A 12,659-nucleotide genomic window follows, 5' to 3' on the forward strand; every position below is an offset into this window, starting at 1 on the left:
CCTGGAGACCCTGCATCCATTTGAGAAAGGAAAGAGCTGGACATCAGATGTCACTGGGGATGGAAGGAGACGCAGAAACCAGAATCTCTGTCTTGAAACGACAAGTTAATAGGCTGTTGGTAGTTACTAAGTGTTCCACGAGGACCGATGCCTTTCTCTGCTTCAAGAAAGTCCAAGGACATGAAGCTGGGATGTGGGCAATTGATGACAAGGTTACTTTAATCACCCACTGAATAACTCCGTAGATAAAAGGCTTTCATTTAGTTCCAAGAAAGACGTCAATCCAAAACCTTTTTTCTTTTTAAACCCTTATCTTCAGTCTTGGTATAAATTCTAAGAAGAGAGGCAAGTGCTAAGCAATTGAGGTTAAGTGACTTGCCCAGGGTCACACAGCTAGGAAGTTATCTGAAGTCACATTTGAACCCCAATCTTCCTGAATCCAGACTTGATGCTCTATCCATGGTGCTACCTCATTGCCCTGATTCCAAACCAGTGGCCACCTACATGAGATCTCTGTGACTTATCCTCCTTACTAATTTAAAAGAGAGTAATCAAGCAATCATTCCATCAACAAGCATTTGCTATGTGCCTGCAAGGTGCCATGTACTATGATAAATAAGGAGGCTACAGAGAAAGGCAAAAATAGTCCCTGCTCCCATACTGGATATATACAGAGTAGATGGAAGGTGACTTAAAGTGAAAAGGTTCTATCTGGAGTGAGAACTTTGGCTTTTCCAAGGATCACTGCTCTAGAGCCCAGAGGGATAGAAGAGAACATTTAATCCAGTTCCTTTTATTTTACTAGAAAGGAAACCAAAGTGCAGGGAAGTTAAATGACTTACTCTAGGTCAGAGGGGTAGTAAACATCAAAGGGCTGGATCTTAGCTTCCTCTTTTGTAAAATGAGATGGTTGGAGTTGTTATCCATTTTGTCCCCTTTTCACTTTTAATCTATGTTCCTGGGGGCAGCTAGGTGACTTGGTGGATTGAGAGACTGGAGGTTCTGGGTTCAGATTTGACCTCGGACACTTCCTTACTGTGTGACTCTGGACAAGTCACTAAAACCCTATTACCTAGCTTTTACCATTCTTCTGTCTTGGATCCAATACAAAGCACCGACTCTAAGAAGGGAGGTAAGGGTTTAAAACCCCCCCACTATGATCCTGTTTATTTTAGTACATAAAACATTGTAAAGCTTTTTTTTTTGTATTCCTTGTAAATTTCTGGCAAAATGCTTTATTATTCACTATTTTTTCATTTTTCTTCTATATAAGACATTTCCCACCCTTATAGATGAGGTTGTGGTTTATGAACACCCAATTCTCCAATTCCTTGCCAATTTCATCCTTTCATTCCTTTGAATGATTTCATAAAGATTCTCCCAGATTCCTTATTTTTCTCACACATGCTTGTCTTAACTGCATTATGGTATTTCATTATCTGAATGCACCACAATTGATTTAACCATTTCCCTATTGCTGTATTGAATAATTTCTTCCAGTTTTTATTCTGCAATTATAAATAATACTGTTAGGAAAATCTTTGAACAGATAGCTCTTTTCATTTTTTTGTTTTTGCTTTTGATAACATTTAGGGTATATTATGGAATGGAATTATTGGGCCATTTATGGGAAATATTGGTTCCTTTTATTTTTTTTTTAACCTTTACCATCAATCTTGAAATCTGTATTGTCTATTGGTTCCATGGCAGAAGAGCAGTAAAGGCTAGGCAATGGGGATTTAGCAACTTCCCCAGGGTCATATAGTTTGATAGTATCAGATTTGAACCTAGGACATCCCCTCTCTAGAACTTATTCTCAATCCACTGAGCCCCCTAGTTTCCCCTGGGATTACTACTTCCAATTTTTACTGTGTGCTCCCAGTTTGCCCTCCATGGTAGGTCCTTGGTGTTTGTTGATTGAATCTTTCAATGAACTGAATTCTGTTTTGGAATGATTCTTTCTAAGGGAAGTGAGAGGGTTGACCATCCTAGTTATTATTTACTAGGACTGGGGCTGAGTGTAATCTTTGGTGCTTTTTGTGAAGCAGTAGCAGCTGAAGAGGGTGTGATGGAAGTTAATTGGGTCTTGACCTAACCCTGGCTCCACTCTCCACTCTCCCTATTATTCTAAGGCTTGAGAAGGAGGATTATAGATTATGTATGGAGTGATGACAGTGGATTTGATGATCTAATGAACCCAAGAAGTCTGCATCCTACCTTAAGGAGACATAAGGCAGAATAGGTCCTGACTCCATGACCCTAGGTTGATGTGTGTAATGGGAAGATGACAAGTCTAGAGCTGGTGAATATGGATGGATGACTTGTCAGGATTATTGATCCTCGGTGAGAGGATCTGAACTTTCCCGGTCTAACCTTTAGAGAGCCAACTTGACTCAGGGAAGGCTTTATATGCACTGTGCACTGTGAACTGACAGGTTGATGGTTGATTGTTAGAAGTGAGACTCCACTAATTTTAAAATTAGAAACAACTTAAGTCAGAAACTATTTTGTCCCTTAATAGCAATTAGCAACAATTTGGTCCATCAACAGCTCAGATATTTATGGGGGAAATGGCTTGATTATCTTCCTGACCTTGAAACCAAACAATGATTCAGCAGGAGGAATGATAGATGGAGTGAGTCCTAGTATGTCCTGAAATAAATATGGCAATCTAGGTGCTATGGATGAATATTTACAAAAATATAAATTGCCTAGATTAACAGAAGAAGAAATAGAATACTTAAATAACTCCATATCAGAAAAAGAAATTGAACAAGCCATCAAAGAACTCCCTAGTATGTCCTGAAGTTGGACTGAGAGGGGATGACCCTCTCTAGAATAGGATCTGGGTAATCCAGGACCCACTGATAATTGGATGCTTTGGATTGATGAAGAAACTGGTTTTATTTATTTATTTTTTAAAATCCTCACCTTCCATCAATACTGTGTATTGATTCCAAGGCAGAAGAGTGGTAAGGGCTAGGCAATGGGGGTTAAGTGACTTGCCCAGGGCCACCCAGCTGGGAAGTGTCTGAGGCAAGATTTGAAACCAGGACCTCCTATCTCTAGACCCAGACTATCTCTAGACCTGACTCTCAATCCACTGAGCTACCCAGCTGCCCCCCAAGAAATTGGTTTTAGAGAGGATTTTTTTCTTTCTTTAAATAATATTTTATTTGATCATTTCCAAGCATTATTCATTAGAGACAAAGATCATTTTCTTTTCCTCCCCCCCCCATAGCTGATGTATTATTCCACTGGCTATCACATGTGTTCTTGATTCGAGCCCATTGCCATGTTGTTAGTATTTGTAGAGAGGATTTTTTAACCTAATTTCCATTTTGTTTCTTCAGTTCCTTCACCTTTGCTCACCTTACCTTGATGAATCTTATTAGAGCTTCATCTACTCCATGATAATGTAGTCCTTGGCCTGTAATAGGGTCATAATTAATATCTGTTCTTTTATTGATTGATAGAGATGGAGATAGAGAAACTCACTGCCATTACTTCCTCCATATCTTTAACACTGGGTATTGGGAAGCTTGGGAAGCTTTGTGGGGCAGGGGATAGAATGTTGGGCCAGGAATAAGAAAAATGAGTCTTCTTCAGTTTAAATCTGGCCTCAGTTTCCTCAGCTGTAAAATGAGCTGGAAAGGGAAATGGCAAACCATTTTACTTTTTTTTTCCCCAAGAAAACTCCAAACGGGGTCACGAAGAGTCGGATAGGACTGAAATGACTGAGCCAGAACAATGTACACGTATACTGTGTCCAGGATAAATTGGTGATAAACAGCCAGAGAAGTCACTGGGGTCAGAAAGAGTCAGACATGAGTGAACAACAACAAGGACAAGATGGAAAAGCCTGCCTACATCCCAGCTCCCAAATGAGAGTCAGCCCAGCTTTAACAACCTCCATTTCCCTGGGGGCAAAGACTCTTGCAGTCTGCACCCCATCAGTTTTGGATGGAAAAAAACCAAGTCCTTGATGAGGGGGACCAGCCTCCTTTCAGAGTGGAGCAAAGTTCTTTTCTGTTTTCTTCCTTCTTGAACGCCTCCCTTCCTTCTTCTTCCTCTTTCTGCTTTCATTCATGTCAGTTTTGGATTAGAGTTTCAGATCAACTTTCAATTGTCTTTTAGCAGATTTTTAATTATCTTAATGCTACAATGAGAGGAGGCTGCTTCAGAGTCTCCAGCCGGCTTTGAGTCACATCTGCAGATCACGTAGGTATCATCTCTATGGCAACTGACCCATGTTGGGTGGAAGCAAATAAACCCAGAACTAAAGGTTAATTGCTGTTTCATTTCAGCCTTTTTTTCTTTTTTTCCCTTCAGTTCCAGCATTGTGGATTGAGCTTCTAATTAGAATCAAATTATCAGCAGATTGAACATCTTTATTAGTTCAGCGGCTGAAAAATGACAGGCTGCCTTGGAAATGGACTGTTTGCTAATAGCCCTGCCTTCCCCTCTCTTTGAACATGGGGCAAAGGAGTGGCTTGAACTAACGGGTGTTTGTCAAATAGCCTGGATCTTTGCTGGCCGCAGGAAGTTCTGCTTGGCCTTGGATTCATTGGCTTTTTACCCTGAATGGGGTGGGGGCAGTGGCTTGGGCACCTCAGAGGGACTAAGAAATGTTTGTTGACTTATTGACTAACTGACCTAGATACTGAGTGGTACTCCTGGATCAGTGGCTGGAAGGGGTAGAACTGATGGGCTTTCATGTTATCAAATAGATCAGGGGGTGGAATGATGGTCACAGAATTTATCAATCAATCAATTAGTAATGAATGACTTGTTAGAGTTATGTGAAAATAATAATGATTGAAAATCAATATTGATTATTAAGTGTCTGCTGCATGTCAGGCAGTGTGCCAAGTACTGGGATAGAATGACCAAAAATTATTTATATCCTTTATATCCTTTCAGGGGAAACAACATACAAAGTAGCTGCAAGGTAACCTAGCAGAGAATGCATCAGCAGATCTGGTGAGAGCAGTGATTGAAATGATTTTTTGAGAATCTTGCATATATTATCTTTAAAAAAAATCCTTACCTTCAGTCTTAGAATCAGTACTGTGTGTTGGTTCCAATGTAGAAGAGTGGTAAGGGCTTGACAATGGGGGTTAAGTGACTTGCACAGGGTCACTCAGCTAGGAATCATATGAGGCTAAATTTGAACCCAGGATCTCCTATTACATACATTATCTTTGATCAATACAACAACCTGAAGTTGGCTCTATTGTTATTGTTCAGTCTTGTCTGATTCTTCATATCCTAATTTGGAGTTTTCTTGGCAGATACTGGAATTGTTTACAATTTCCTTCTCCAACTCATTTTAGATAGGAGGAAACTGAGACCTATAGGGTTAAGTGACTTACCCAGGGTCTCACAGCTCGCAAATGTCTGAGGCAGATCACTTGACTCTAGGTCTGGCACTCTGTCTGCTGCATCAATTATCCTTTTAAAGAACCCTTTCCATAAATTCATGTCTCTCACAGACATGGATCCCATCTGCTTTTGTTTCAGGGAGTCTAGGGGAGCTCTCTGATATCTGTCACCTAAATGAACTAAACATCATCATCTCCCTTTTCTTTCTGTCCATCCCCCTTCCCCATCCTCCACAAGGCAGAGTATCTTTATACAATCTGTTGCAATTAAAAATTCTTTCAGCAGTTTCTGGAGAGCTCTAGGGATGTCTCCTTTTTGGAGGAATCTCAGCAGAGTAAATTAATCTACATTCAAGGAAAATTAGAGATGCAATTAGTTGATAACCTTTAAAAGGATAATTATGTTCTTCTTGCTTTCAGCCTTGTGTTTGGAGTGGATCTCTGATCCATTTCAGGACCCACCTTAATTTGAGTTCCATCTCTGCAAAACCCCATTCCACCCTAGCCAGTAGTAGCTTCTCCCCAAAGTATATTCTCAGGCAGATTTGGCACAACTCCACATCTCCAGGCTTCCTTCTCCCATATTATTCCTATCCACACATTTCCTAGACAAGATAGTCTATTCCCTGTGGCCCTTAGGTGCCAAGTGTTTCCCTCTGACTGCAATGGGAGGCAGAGAGGTATGTTAGAAAGAACCACCTTTGCTTTGGAGTCAGACAACCTGGTTTCAAATCTTGCCTCCAGCATTTACTACCTGTGTGACCTTGCCCCGCTGGAGTCCTCAATAGGCAGCAAGGAGGATCCCTATAATGATTTCAGTGGAGGACATGGATGAGGGTCTAGATGGATGGGCCAGTGATGGATGAGTCATGATCTACAGTGCGAGAGAGGAGATCCACATTGATGAGATCAAAGCCCCATGAGAATATCTATATTTTGGTCTCACCACCCTGTTAGAGTGTAAGCTCCATGAAGGTAGGGATTGTGCCTTCCATAACCCTTGGGTCTCCCCAATAGCCTAGTCCAATGCTCTCAAAATGTGGGCTCAATTTGTGTTTGTGTCTTTGCTTTGCATTATGTCCCTAGTCTTAGTATGCTACTTGGTACACATTACATGCTTAATAATTCTTTATTGATCAATTAAATGCAATAGGTGATTAGTAAATGGTGAATGAATTTTGAGTATTCATCAACTTTTCTTTCCCTTAACTTTCACTGTTGTGTTTCAATCATTTCAGGCTTGTTTGACTCTTCATGACCCCATTTGGGGTTTTCCTGGCAAAGAAATGGAGTGGTTTGCCATTGGTTTCTCCAGGTCATTTTACAGATGAGGAAACAGAGTCAAATAGGGTTAAGTGATTTATCTAGGGTCACTCAGTTAGTGTCTGAGCTGGATTGGAACTCAGGAAGTTGAGTCTTTCTGATTTCAGCTTTAGTGCTTTATCTACTGTATTGCCTAATTGCCCTCAACTCTCATTAAAAGCATCTGTAAGGCATTTGTCTGTTTCCTGGGCACTGTGATAGGTACTAGAGATGCAGACAAAAGGAAAGCCAGTTGGTATCACTACCTTTGAGTGTGGGAAGGTAAACTTCCGCTGACCCTAGATCAAAGAATCTCAAATTGTAAGTTGGGAGATTCCAAACTAAAGGAGTTTTTATTGCACTTTCATTAATCAGCTCTGAGGTTCAGAGCATCCTTCCTCAGGAGGGTGTCTTTCAGCAGTAGGGTCTATTCTTTCTCATTAACTCTGACTTTTCACCAAAGGGATTATAGTACCCCTGGAACCTGCAATTTCATTAGTGTGAGTAATCTTTCTATGGTTATAGCTCAGAACCTTCCTCTAACTTAGTAGACAGTCTTGGGGAACTTTTGGGGTCACGAAATCCCTCACTCTGCAGCCCATCTGGTAAAGTATTTTTTAAATTCATCACTTTCCATCTTAGGATCACTACTGTGTATTGCTTCCAAGGCAGAAGAGCAGTAAGGGCCAGGCAATAGGAGTTAAGTGATTTGCCCAGGTTCTGAAGTCAGATTTGAACCCAGGCCCTTCTGTCCTCAGATACAGAGACCCATGAATATTGGCCTTTTCTCTTAATTCACTCTTGGTTCCTGCTGTAAGCTTGCAGTGAGAGAGACAAGGTGGTGGCATTTGGGAAATGACCCTCCTTCATCCCTTACCCTGAGCCAGTGTTAAAAGAAGCAACAGCCGTCTTGCCAGCCTGAGAAAGAAGTAGGACAGAGCTTGGGGGAGGTAAAGGCTTTGGAATGATAGCGTCTGGATTTCCAGTGGGAGATGGTATCTTGGTTTTGATTTTGTTCCATAAACAGGTTCCTATTGTCACTTCCTTTAATGGAACTCAACTCTTCTCTCTGATTGCTGAGGAGTGAGAATTTTAAGGAATGAATCAGCAGGGAAGAAAACGCTCCATTTAGGACAGGAATAGAACTATAGAGAAGAAAGAATTGTGCTCTGATGAGAGCAAATCTGGACAAGACTTGGAGAAAAAGCAATAGAGTTTTTTGATCCAAGACGAGAAAAAAAGAATGAGGCTAAGGAATAGAAGAGGAAAGGTGGTGGTGGAGGAATTTCCTATTGCTCAGGTTATTTCTAGCTCATCTTTTTTATCTGGTGGGCATAACATTGGGGAAAACTCCATTTTATCAGGATGTAGAAGGATAATCTACTGTCATTAGCTAAGATGGGTAGTTTTCATTGTCATCATCAAAATCCTCACCATTATTAATATTCTTAAAGAAAAGTTTTATTGATTCTTTTTTATTTTTACCACACAGTTATATCCTAATATATTCTTCCCTTGGAATCAAGAATACCTTTAAAAAAGAATTGATCTACTTCTCAGGACATGTGGCACCAGAGTGGGATAAAGGGACTACATCTGGATGTACATGTGACGCTTTGTATCCATGTGCCGCCATGCAAAGCATCTTTTCATATGTCATGCCATGAAAGAAAACATAGACCACCATCCTCCCAAAACATGAAAAAAAGTAGAAAATAGTCTGCTTCAATTTGTATCAGTTCTTTCCCTGGAGGTGGGTAGCATTGTCCAACATAAATCTTTTGGAATTATCTTGGATCTTGATCATGAGAGAAGGAAGATATGTTTGATCATTTGTTCTCCAGGACCAAGAAGTTGGGTTGCCCTCACAGCCTGTGTTTTGTTTTATTTTTCTTTTATACTCAATTGCATGCATTGCCCTCCTGGTTTTGTCTTTTCTTCTTTTCCTCCAAATCCATAGAAGTCTTCTCATATTTCTCTTATTTGTGGTCCATTCCACTCCAACATACCACAATTTATTCAGGAATTCCCCAAATGATGGGCACCAATCATTACTAGTTTTTTTTGCTATTACAAAATGCAGTTTTATTAATATTTTTATCATTAATATTCACTGAGTATTAGAAACATGGTAAGTATTATATAATCGAATGCAGTGTGATATAAATAGAACTAATGGGACAATACACACAAAACTATACAAATATAATAGAAAGAACAACCACAACAAAAAGGAAATGAAAGCTGTGTAGTTACAGTATCTAAGTTAGCTCTGGGAAGAGAGCTGAGAAAATTCCTTTCCTTTCTTTCTTTGCAGAGGTAGAGGGATTGGGAGAGTGAGGATAATAGGCGTTGAACATTCTATCTATTGCTGGACTTGGTTGATATGTTAGTTACTTTGGCTGAACTCCTTTCACTGTCTCTACCTCTGTCTCTCTGTCTTTCTCTTTCTCTTTTCTCTGTTTGTCTGTCTCTTCTTTAATACAAAGGAGGGCTTTCTGGGCGGGGAAAGGAAGGGAAATATTTAGAAATTAGGGGGATGTAAGAACCAAAAGTATCAATAAAGCATTCAGAGATTGTATAAGATGGTATCAGATGATTTTATCTAATATGAAAGAGATTTTAGTTGAACATTTTGTCTAATATGCAATATATTTGGACTATAAGAAAAGGGTGATCTAGGATTGGTTGATGGGTTTTATCAACAAGCATATATTGTGTGTTGAGTCTCTTGCAAGGTATTTTGGGGTGGTAGAGTTGGGAGAGAATCCATGAAATTAATGACATGGATCTCACTTTCCAACAGCTTACAATCTAATTGGTAATAATACATAGTAAAAAGGGACTAGATGTATTTTGTTATTGATATTAGGAATTCCAAGATTAGAGGAATGCCCGTCACCAAGGCAGGTTGGAGTCTTAGAGAGTTGCCTAGGACACTGAGCAATTCAATGATTTATCTAGGATCATATAGCTAGGAGTTGTCTGAGGCCTGACTTGAACCTAGGTCTTCCTGACTCCAAGGACAGCTCTCTATCCACTTTGGGAATAAAAAAGAAGATACAAATGGACAGAAACGAATGCATCCTAGAATGCAAGTAAGTACAAACTGAATTCAGAAGCGGTGTGCAAGCATAGGGAACTTTAGTATGAGTTCTGTTGCTAGTTAACTTTATAATCTTGGGTGCAAGTTACTTCTTCCTCCAGGCTATGATGGAGTTGGACTTCAGCCTTTAAATTCCCTTCTAGCTTTCAATCCAGGACCACTTGTGTGATCTTGGACAAATCATTTCATTTCTCTGAGATCCACTTTTCTTATTTTTAAAATGATGGTGTTGGACTAGATGATCCTGAAGGTCTCTTCCAAATCTAAATCCTATGACTCTGTGGATGAACTGAGGCCACCTTGGGGAAACTTGTCTAAAATGGAGGAAGTAGAGTTTGCTGTAGAGTTTGAAGGTGGTCACTATAGATTAAGAGAAGAGAGAGGAAGGTGTCTCAGCTGAGGAGATGACCCTAGACGTAGAGGTGGGCAGGAGTAAGTTAGACGAGATGACTTTTCTGTTTCATTGGCCCATGTGAACACTCTGAAATAAGTCTGTGTTTAGGCATGATGAGGGTTGAGGTAGAAAAAGTGTGGGTGCAGTTGATAGGCACCAGAGCCAGCAGAGGAATTTGGATTCTACCTGATGGGTTCCTTTGAAAAATTCTTAAGGCTGTGTGATGAGACAAAAATGGTATTCTGGAAACTATTTTATTGGTTTATAGACATGTGATATAATGGAAGAATGAGTTGAAGACAGAGAGGGTTGGTTTTGAATCCTGCTTAGATAATTACTAGTTGTGAGACTTGTGTGAATGGCTTAATTTTTCTCATCCTTGGGTTTCTCATCTGTAAAATGAGGATAATAAATAATAGAGTCTCCCTCCCTCCAAGGTTGTCTGGGTCTTCGGTGATTATATTAGTAAAAATAATAATAATCACTAGCATTTTATATAGTGTCCATTTTTTGCAAGACTTTGTGCTAAGCACTTTTGATTCGATTTTCACAACAACCTTTCAATGTAGGTATTATTTTCTGGATATTTCAGTTGATGAAACTGAGGCAGACAAAGTTTGAGTGACTTGTCCAAAGTTACAGAGCTAGTAAGTGTCTGAGGCCAGGTCTGAACTCAAATCTTCCTCACTTCAGACCCAGAACCATACCACCTATCTACCTCTGACTAAAAACTGGGGTATGGATAGAAATACCCACCCACCCCTAAGCCAGTATTTTAGTTATTGCTTTATATTTGACTTGTCTTATGATATCCAGAAAGTATTCTAACCCCACTGGACTGCAGAGACAATTATCCTTGTTCTACCTGTTCAAAAGACTGCTCATTTTCTGGAATCCTCCAGGAGTTGTTGAAAGGATCAAATGTTTTTGGGACACTGATATATTCTGCTGCTGCTCATTCCACTCCTCTGAAATGAGCCTTCTGGAACAGCTGAATGAGTCCTTGGTAGAGCTGTAAGCATTCTAGGGCCACTGGAGCTTTGGCAAAGGGCAGACTGTCAGAGGTTGATATCTCTGAGTCTATCTTAAATAAAGATCTGAGAGCCCTCCTCAGAGGTCAAATTCTCATGGTCTGTCTGAGAACGGGTCTGAGTGATCTCACCTTCTTTTAGTTTCCCATAACAAGATTGCTGTCTGTTCCATGAACCCCAGATGATTCCTGGAACCATTATCTTACCCCAACCATTATCCTACCAGCTGCACTATCTACATTCTTGTTACACTTTCCCATGGACCTTTCTCATGGGAGATTGTTTGTAATTCCTGTGGTTTTTACCTTTAAACGATCTACCAGTTTGCAATAAACTTGAACCCATTACCATCAGCATTGGATCCCTTCTGAGCCCACACTGTGACTGTGACTGTGATTCTTATCCTTGTCCCTCACCCTTATCTTCAGGTGAGGTCCTTCTTCTTAATTCTACCTTTGCATTTCCTCTTACTATTTTCTGGTCCCAGTCCTGCCCCTCCTCAGGGGCTTTAACAGCAGATCATTTTTAGGGTACAAATTCAAAGAAGGCACTCTTCCAGTAATGTGGAGGCAAGTGAGAGAAGCCAGGTCTCAGATGCTGTGTGGAGTGGAGAGAAGGGGTTCAGATTCTAAGTAGTTAGTTGCAAGGACTGGTGGCTCTTAGTCCCCTCTGTTTCATAGAACTTTCCTACACTTTCCACATTCCTTTCAAGGTGGAAAAGACTCTGCTGCTCTCCTTCTGAAAAGGACTGGCATTTTCCTCTCCTGAAAGGAATCAAATCCTGGTGTTATCTTCTGGCTCTGATTTGAGGATGCCTCTCTAGTGGGACCAAAGGGATATGAGAACCCAACATCCTATGGCAGACCCTAGATTGTCGATGAGGTCCCTTCCAACTATTGCCATTCTACCCTATAGATCACCTTTCCCAACCGAATTAATTAATTTTCATATTATTTTTGAGACTTGCATTACAAAATTGATTGGAGCACTATTTGCACCCTGTAGTCTGTTGTTTCTCCTTCCTCCTCTCCCTCCAATTCCTAAATTCCTTTGGTTGCCAGACTGTTAATGATAACTCTGGCCCTTCTGAATCCCCTGTCCTGATCCTGGTCTATATGCTCATGAGACTGAAGATTTAGAGCTCAGAGGGATCTTATGGGGCATTGAGTCCAACCCTTTCACTTTATAGGTGAGGAAACTGAGGCATAGAGAAATTATGATTTTTCTAGGGGTATTCCCTTCTGAATCCCCTGTCCTGATCCTGGTCTATATGCTCATGAGACTGAAGATTTAGAACTCAGAGGGATCTTACGGGGCATTGAATCCAACCCTTTCACTTTATAGGTGAGGAAACTGAGGCATAGAGAAATTATGATTTTTCTAGGGGTATTCCCTTCTGAATCCCCTGTCCTGATCCTGGTCTATATGCTCATGAGACTGAA

The sequence above is a fragment of the Monodelphis domestica genome, chromosome 6 (genome assembly GCF_027887165.1).
Source record: "Monodelphis domestica isolate mMonDom1 chromosome 6, mMonDom1.pri, whole genome shotgun sequence".
Lineage (NCBI taxonomy): Eukaryota > Metazoa > Chordata > Mammalia > Didelphimorphia > Didelphidae > Monodelphis > Monodelphis domestica.